This window comes from Marmota flaviventris, chromosome 13 (assembly GCF_047511675.1).
Source record: "Marmota flaviventris isolate mMarFla1 chromosome 13, mMarFla1.hap1, whole genome shotgun sequence".
Lineage (NCBI taxonomy): Eukaryota > Metazoa > Chordata > Mammalia > Rodentia > Sciuridae > Marmota > Marmota flaviventris.
The window spans coordinates 95,941,570-95,949,671 of NC_092510.1; the positions used below are offsets into that span (position 1 = coordinate 95,941,570).

The following is an 8,102-nucleotide window of genomic DNA, read 5'->3' on the forward strand; positions in this document are numbered from 1 at the left end:
TAGTTGGAAATAGGAGGAAAACACACAGTTATCTAAACACCCACACATGTAGACCCAGAGAGGAGGGAGCAGGGAGGGAAGGAAGGCAGGGAGGAGGCGGCTGGTGGCTGCTAGCCTGCCTTCCAGGGTTGGGTGGGAAGGCTGCAAGCCTTAGAAGGGTAGAGTCAGCAGGTTTGGACCCTAATCATGGGGTGGGATGGCGTAGAGATGACATGGCTTTGCTTCCTGAGTTTGAGATAATTTGGGGGGTGGGGTGGGGGCATAGCAGAGGGACCCAGCCTGGACCAGTCCATTGGTGGATTTGCCCGGGGCCACTCGCTTTCCTTCTGCAGGAGCAATTGTCAATTTATGTCAATTTATGACAAAGTCCCTCCGGACAGCCTTTTTTTTTTTTTTTTTCAAGCAGGAACAAACTTTATTTTTGAAACTCCCCGCCAATGCCCCTTATGCTGGGGGGCAGGGGGGGAATGCCCACCGACCCCCGGGGCATTCTCCCGGACCCGCCACAGGAAATCCCTCCGGACAGCCTTGATTGGGCTAGAGTGGTCACCTGATCCCAGGCAGGCCAATCAGAATCACTCCCCAGGATTTTCAAAGTGAACTTATTAGACTGCCAGTTCTTGTGTCCTGGCAGAAGCACCGAGAAGACCCAAAGCTGACAGCAGTCCGTTTCTGCCATGGCAGCGGGAGAAAGGCCTGTGAGGAGAGAGGAGACAGAGCACAGCGTGCCCCAAGATAGAGGAAGTCTTGCTGGTGCTTGGGTGTCTGCTTTCAGTTCTTCCTGGGTGTATCTGCAGCCCTGACCTTCCTGAGGTTTGTGCCCTTTAACTCCCCTGCCCCCAGCCTTGGCACAGGTGAATGGAGGACCTGTCTATGGTCCCAGTTTACTGGGTCCAGTGCACACCTGACTACTATGAGATCTATCAGATTATCTTCCCATCAGTCTGGAATTGGGGATTAGAGATGGTCATCAGTGTCTCCTGGTCACCAGGATTGATGTAGCACAAAGGATCCATCATGGCAGCCACGGTGGTTTGTGAACAAGGGACAGAAGAGGAGAAAAGGTGGCCTGTTGGGAAGGGCAGAAGCCTAAGACAGACCCATAGGGAGAAGGAGCATCCAGGGGGCCCTGGAAGTTTTCCCACCTGATGACTGCTTCCATGAGAACTCCAGTTTGTTCCATGAATTCTTTTTTTTTTTTTTTGGTCTAGGCTAGTTCGAGTGTATTTCTATTAAACCGTTCTTCATCAACGTGTCAACTCAGCATCTTGGAGGCAAAACTGACTCTCTGCTCATCTCTCTAAATCTAGAAGTCTGACCAGCATTCTCGATCAGGGAGTGAAGGACCAACTATCATCTACAGAATCAGGACTCTGCCCAACACATTGTTCCCCGGGACTCTGGAAATCTGTCCAGAGTTTTGTAGAGTTAAGTTCCGAGCACTCCCTTCCGAGTGTGACACCTCCACCTCCTACCTCCCACTGGGTGACGTCCCAAGATGGGATTTAGGATATCTGCTTTATCTCTCTATGTCCAAGTTCCATAGGTCTAATGTGAGAACCAGGCTCTCTGCTTCATAGGAATAATGTTGATATTTAGTGAAATGGTTTGGTAAGAAGGGCTAGCCCAGCGCCAGGCACAGAGGAAATATCCTGTGAATGGAAATTAAAAGCTGCCAGGAAGACTGTTTTAGTCATGTTTGTGTTACTGTGACCAAAAGACTTGACAAGAACAACTGAGAGGAGGGAAAGTTTATTTGGGGTTCAGTTACAAAGGTCTCAGTCCATAGATGAACGAATCTATCGCCCTGGGCCCAGGTGAAGCAGAACATCATGGTGGAAGGGCATTGCAGAGGGAAAAAGGGCTGGGGGAAAGGGAGGGGTCCCAGGGAAGAGGAACTCTTCAGGAGCACACCCCCAGCGACCCACCTCCTCCATCACACCCCACCTCCTCCATCACGCCCCACCTGCCTATAGTTACCATCCAGTTAGTCCATTCAAACTAGGTTGGACTGATTAGGTGCAGCTCTCAAAATCCAATCATTTAACCTCTGGATATTCCTGCACTAACACAGGAGCTTTGGGGGAACATCTCATATCCAAACCATAACAAGGATTAATAGTCATTCAAGAAATATTTGTTGAGTACCTACTTTGTCCTGGAGTGGTTAAATGAGAGGCACCAGGTCCTTAAGGTGCCAGCAGCCCTCTGGAAGCTTAAAATCTAAAAAAAAAAAAAAAAAAAAAAAGGAAGTGGTGTGTCTTAAATGCATTCTTTGTACCAGCTTTCTGGGTCATAGCTCCTCTTGATTAGGGACAGTATTGAAAGACTCCTCCAATTTGGATCTGTCAACATGCAGTGCCTCTGTGCTATAAAATGAGGACTGCACATGCTCATGGCTTCTTGGTTTCAACAGTGCTATTTGTGGGGATTCTATGTTTATTTCTTACATCTATCCAAACTCTTGTGAAAGAGAACCAGCCACATTTGCACACCTGTCTTGTGAACATGTTAATGCCACCTGCCTGCCTTCAGTTCCTACAAGCACCTGTGTGCAATCTGAGCACACAGATCAGACCCCAAATGGTGCAGAGCAGGCGAAAGTTCTGTTTAGCCAACAAGGCTGATAACTAATGGGATTTTGCCCTTGCTCTTTTAAAGCAGAATCAATCCATTCTAGTTCCCACAAATCAATACAGAAAACAACCTAGGAGTAATGATGTATTTATTAATTGAGAAAGCCCTTTAGGACAGCCAAAGAGGGAAATGCAGGGATCTAAGCTTCAGGAAGCTGCTGAGGAGGTCCTCCACCTGTGCAGATCAAGCTTAGTAAACATAAAGACCTGCTCTCGCTCTTTCTCCTCGATTTATCTACTTCTTTCAGAAAAAGTACTGTTTGTGGCATTGAATGCTCCCTGGGATCTTAGGCTTCAAACGCATTGTTATCCCCCCCAATAAAAATGTCATATATGTTCATTATTAAAAATTTAAAAAATCTTAATTGCTGCCTTCTCTGATAATGGAACAGTGATTTTTTTTCTTTAATTGGTCTGATGATATGGGTAGTCCCAGAAGGTGACCATGATTGACAAAGCCAATTTCCCAGCCTCCCTTGCAGCAAGGAGTGGCCATGTGACCATTTCTGGCCAATAAACTCTTAGCAGGTCTGCTGGGGGGTTTCTGGGAAAGTTTTTGCTCCCATCCCCTGCTTGAGAAAAAAAAAAGACCATTGACATCTGAAGCCCAGAGAGCACTCCTGTGCCTGTGAGGTAACGTGTGAGGATAAAAGTTACAATGTTGAGGATACCAGAGAGCAATGGAAGGACGTGGGTTCTTAATGGCTTCATTCCCTTTACAAGAAGACTGAGAGTCGATGACTTCTGACTAATAAAATAGATGCCTAGTGTTCAAGCTACTGTTGGGTTTTCTGTTATTTGCATTATTATTTCTAAGTGATATGAATATGCTAGAATAAGAAATGGTAGTTTCTGTGTAAACCATCCCCAAGACATAGCCATGGTTAAAAGTTAACACTGGGGAGCTGGAGTTGTGGCTCATTGGTAGAGTGCTTGTGTAGCATGTGTGAGGCACTAGGTTCAATCCTCAGCACCACATAAAAAGTGAACAAATAAAATTGCCGCAGTCTGGCTGGGCACAAATCACCGAGCCGCCACAAAGCACTTGTATGTTCAAACAGGAAACTTTATTGCTTGAACTCCAACAGCACTCCCCGGGAACTCTCCCAAACGCCACCCACGCGGCTCCTCTCTGGCACACCACACCAACCGGAATTCCCTCCACCGGAACTTCACCAACCAACGTGAACTCCCCAGGAATCCTTGAGAGAACTCCAAAGTAGCAGGTGCCCAAGGCGGACAGCAGGGGTCTCTATACAATTGAATCAATCCAGCATCATCTTAATGGCTCGCCTCTCAACCATTACTTCTGGCAAAATGCCAAGCGTCATCCCAACTCGGCTGTGGCCCTCAACATAAAATAAAGGTATTGTGTCCATCTACAACTAGAACAAGTTAGTGTACATATTTGCAAGCATTTATGCATTATAAATTAGCACACATACATATGCAATAGATGGGTTCATATAATAAATGCATTCTATCCTATAATCTGCTTTTTACTTAACAAGATACCATGGCATATTTCTATGTTAGTATGCCTTTTTTTTTTAATGACTCAGTCTTCTATTACTAGACATTAAGGTATGTCCAATATTTTCTCATAGTAAGCAATGTTGAAATAATTATTTTTGAACATACATACATCTGTGTGCACATATTAAATGCATATCTTTAATGTTGCACATTGTTAAACGTTGACCCCTCTATGAGAATGTTGATTGAGGGGCTAAAGTGTGTGGCATAAATATGCTTGATGAACCAAACAGATATGTCCCCTGCCTGGGGTGGAGCTTTGGGTCTGGTGGAAAGACTCACCGTTGAAGAGGTAAATGATGGATAGTTGCAAATGGTGATCAGTGATGAGCAGGAAGTACATAAATGCATTGTGGAAACAACAGGGACCTATTTAGATAAGCAACCAGGGAAGGCCTCTGAGGAGTGATATTCAAGCTGAGAGTTTAAAGATGAGAAGAGTCCAGGCCTTGTAAAGACTAAGTGCATAGGCAAACCACCCAGGGAAGAAAGAGCTTTGATACTTAACGAGCTAAAAGGAAAGGATGGGGCAGGCTGGGTCCAGACAGCACCAGGCCCTGTGGGGCATGCTGGAGCATTCAAGTTTCATTTTATTTCCTGGAGAGTCATACGAAAGCAACAAGTAAGGGTATCCAGGAATGTACAAGTTTGTATATCTTATTCTATTGGAATATACAAACCGACCAATGTATAAAGAGAAAACATTTATAAATGGAATTTAACATGGGATAAAAGTGCATATTTCGACATTTGTGGCCCATAATTTTATTTATTGAATTTTCTCTTTATATTTTAATATCTGTTAGAGAAATATTCCCTCATATTTCTATTTCAACATTTTTGGGTATTTCCCCATGTTTACTTATCAAACAAGCTTTAAAGTAATTTTGCCATGTTTAGCTCACTCTTCACCCCCAAATCACATTGATCCTTTGATGTGGATTTATAAATTTATAAATTTATTTGGGCATATATGATTTTTTAAAATGTTGAGACGGTAATTCAAGGATTTGTTATATTTTTCCACTTAAAAACATTTTCTTTTTATGCCCTTCAATAAGACTTTATAGTTTTCTGATGTACCTTACTATTTCTTGTTAAGCATATGTTTAACACATGACTTGGAATATTTATTGTTAATGTGAATATATTTTTTTGCATCACACTTCCTAAATGGCAATCCCTAGTCTTTAGTGTCATACATGGGGGAATCCTACAAGTAATGCCTCTCTCCCTTCTGAGTTTAGAACAAACTGAAGCATAGATAGAAGAGAGGATAGGACATAAAAATATTACCTGTATTATTGATAAGTATGATTAAAAGGTGTAGCTTTTGATCTGTAGCTAAGTAGGTTTAGCATATTCCTCCTTGAAGTAGATAGATTTAGTCTTATAGTTGCAGGAATTATAGGACAATAATATCTCTTTCAGAAACAGGTTCAGTTATTGAATAGTGAAAGCACATAAAAATATTTATGACTGCTTTCTGCAGTCAGCCAAATCCAGATTCACAAAGGGAACTCAGAATCCTCTGTTCTCCAATTCCTTTTCCTAAACTCATTAATCACTTCTTCTAAACTCACTCATCCTCCCAGAAGGTGAGAAGGCCAGGAGTCAAATTCTAATGTAAGTTCCTCTATTTGGAAAAGAAAACTTCTCCCTTAACATTTAGGAAAGACATTGATTTTGCTGTTATTCTTACCTAAGTCTGTAATATTTTTAGTTGGATTCTCTTGATTTTTATTCTTAGAGAAACACTTAAATCATGAGCAAATAATGAAAGTGTTCTCTTCCTTCCCAGTATTCATATCTATTATTTTTCTTATCTTATTGCATTGGCTTTAGGTTGTAACAATTATAGCAGGCATCCTTATTTTGTTTCTGATTCAACTGAGAATACTTTTCTTTTAATATTTATTTTTTTTTAGTTATAATTGGATACAATACCTTTATTTTATTTGTTGTTTTATGTGGTGCTGAGGATTGAACCCAGGGCTTCAAATGTGCTAGGTGAACATTTCTCTGCTGAGCCACTAGCCCAGCCCTCAGCTGAGAATACTTTTATTATTTCACCTTTATACTTGTTTTCCATCATACTTTCTAAATCACTGGTATTTAGTGTTGTTGCTGGCTTCTGATACAAAACTTTGTCATAAGAAGTTTAAATTTTCCTCCTAGTTTACTATTTTTAAAAATTTATAAGTCATTGATGTTGAGACTTAACAAATACTTTTAAATATCTATTCTGTTGGTAGTAATTCCTGACTTATTTACTTTTAACAAGACAATATATTCACAGATTCCTTAATATTGAATTTAATCTTTCCACTTCTGGAATATATATGGATTTATCATGGTGGATTTTAACTTGTTTTTCAAGTCAACTGAATTCAAATTGATAAAATTTTATTTAATCACGTTGCAACTATTATACGCCTAAGTGTGTCGATTCACATATTAGAGACTAATCAATGAGCTTTGGAATGGTGGTCCTGGCCCAGATGAATTGGGAAAATGCCAGGTTAAACAAACCAAACAGGGTTCTTTACTCCTAGACTTCACTGAGACCTCAATATACTAACACTGTGATTCTCTAAAAGGTAAACTACAAGTGGCATGCAGTACTTTTTTAAGTTATTAGACTACAGAAGCCCCTTTTCAATAAGCACACATTAAATTCTCCAGGGAGTATTTTTCTAAACTTATCAGCAGTTCTCCTTTTTGGTATTATCCTTATTGAATTTTAGTATGAGGTTTATGCTAAATCTGGAAAATTAAAAAAAAAAAATTGTCTTTTTTCATTCTGCGCCCCCCTCCTCCCGTGGTTAACAGTTTAAATAACACAGGGTTGTCTGTCCCTTGATGGTGTGATAGAACTTACTATAAAACTATCTGAGCCAGTGGCATTTCTGAGTGATACAGATGCTTGGAATGTGTGCACTTGAGTGGCTTCCCCACAGGATGTTTTCCTCGACAGCCAATTCTGCTTGGCATCCTTCTCTTTAGGATCAAGCTATTTTGGAAAAGCCTAGAATGTGTGAAAATGAGACTAAATGCATTAGCAAATTGATGCTGATCACTCCTGCATGGTCCTCTGCTCCAAATGAGCCAGCTTCCTGGCCAGCACCCTTTGAAATGACACACCCCTCTGCCTGGGGCTGCTGGCGGGGGCTTTGTAGGCATATTTGGTTAAGCAGGGAAAGGTCTGGTCTGGTTTTCCTTCCAGCCGCTCTAGCTGAGGGTTCAGCTCTGGAGCCCCCCTCCTCAGCCAGCTCCATTCCATCCTCTGGCTTGTACCTTTCTCCAAGTACCGCAGGGGCAGGACTCCTGCTTAAACCTCTTGCTCTAGAGCTTCCTTGAGGCCGGCCTCCCAAACCTAGCTCTCGGCCTGTGTGGGTAAATCATTTCCCCAAACCAGGGAGGCCGAGAGCCGCTGGGAGATCGGGGTCAAGGAGGCCAGGCTGAGCCCGCGTTAGGGCAGCGGGGCGGTGGGAAGAGGCCAGGGGCTGCCCGGGGTCAGTGAGGCCTGAAGGGCTGGTGGGCGGGTGTCCCTCCCTGAAGAGGCCACTCGGCCCGGGGCTGCCTGGAACCCGCGGCCGAGCAGGACGGCTCCAGGGGCGGCGAGGCCTAGGCGAGCCCAGCCGGGCGAGGCCCCGAGAGGCGCGGCGTGGGGCGAGCAGCCGACGCCCGAGGCGGCGGGGCCCGAGCGCCGGGGCGCCCAGGAGGGCCGCGGTGGGCGGCGGCGGCGCGGGCTCGGGACGCCTGGGCTCCGCTCTCCCGCCCGCCGGAGCCAGCCGCGGGCGCCCAGCGCCTCCCCCGGAGCCCGGCCCGCCGCCGCGGCCCGCGGAGGGAGCCGCCGCCGCCAGGCCGCGCCCCGCCCCTGCCGCCGCCGCGCCCCCGGTGAGGCTCGCGCTCGAGCTGCGGCGCCGG

General features: G+C 44.5%; 1 long non-coding RNA gene across 1 annotated transcript; it reads left to right on the forward strand.

The window, feature by feature from the left end:
* Positions 1-648: 648 nt before the first annotated feature.
* Positions 649-3,415, forward strand: LOC114095532 (uncharacterized). The gene is made up of 2 exons (XR_003583271.2): positions 649-813; positions 1,212-3,415. It is a non-coding gene; the product is annotated as an uncharacterized lncRNA (long non-coding RNA).
* The last annotated feature ends 4,687 nt before the right edge of the window (positions 3,416-8,102 follow it).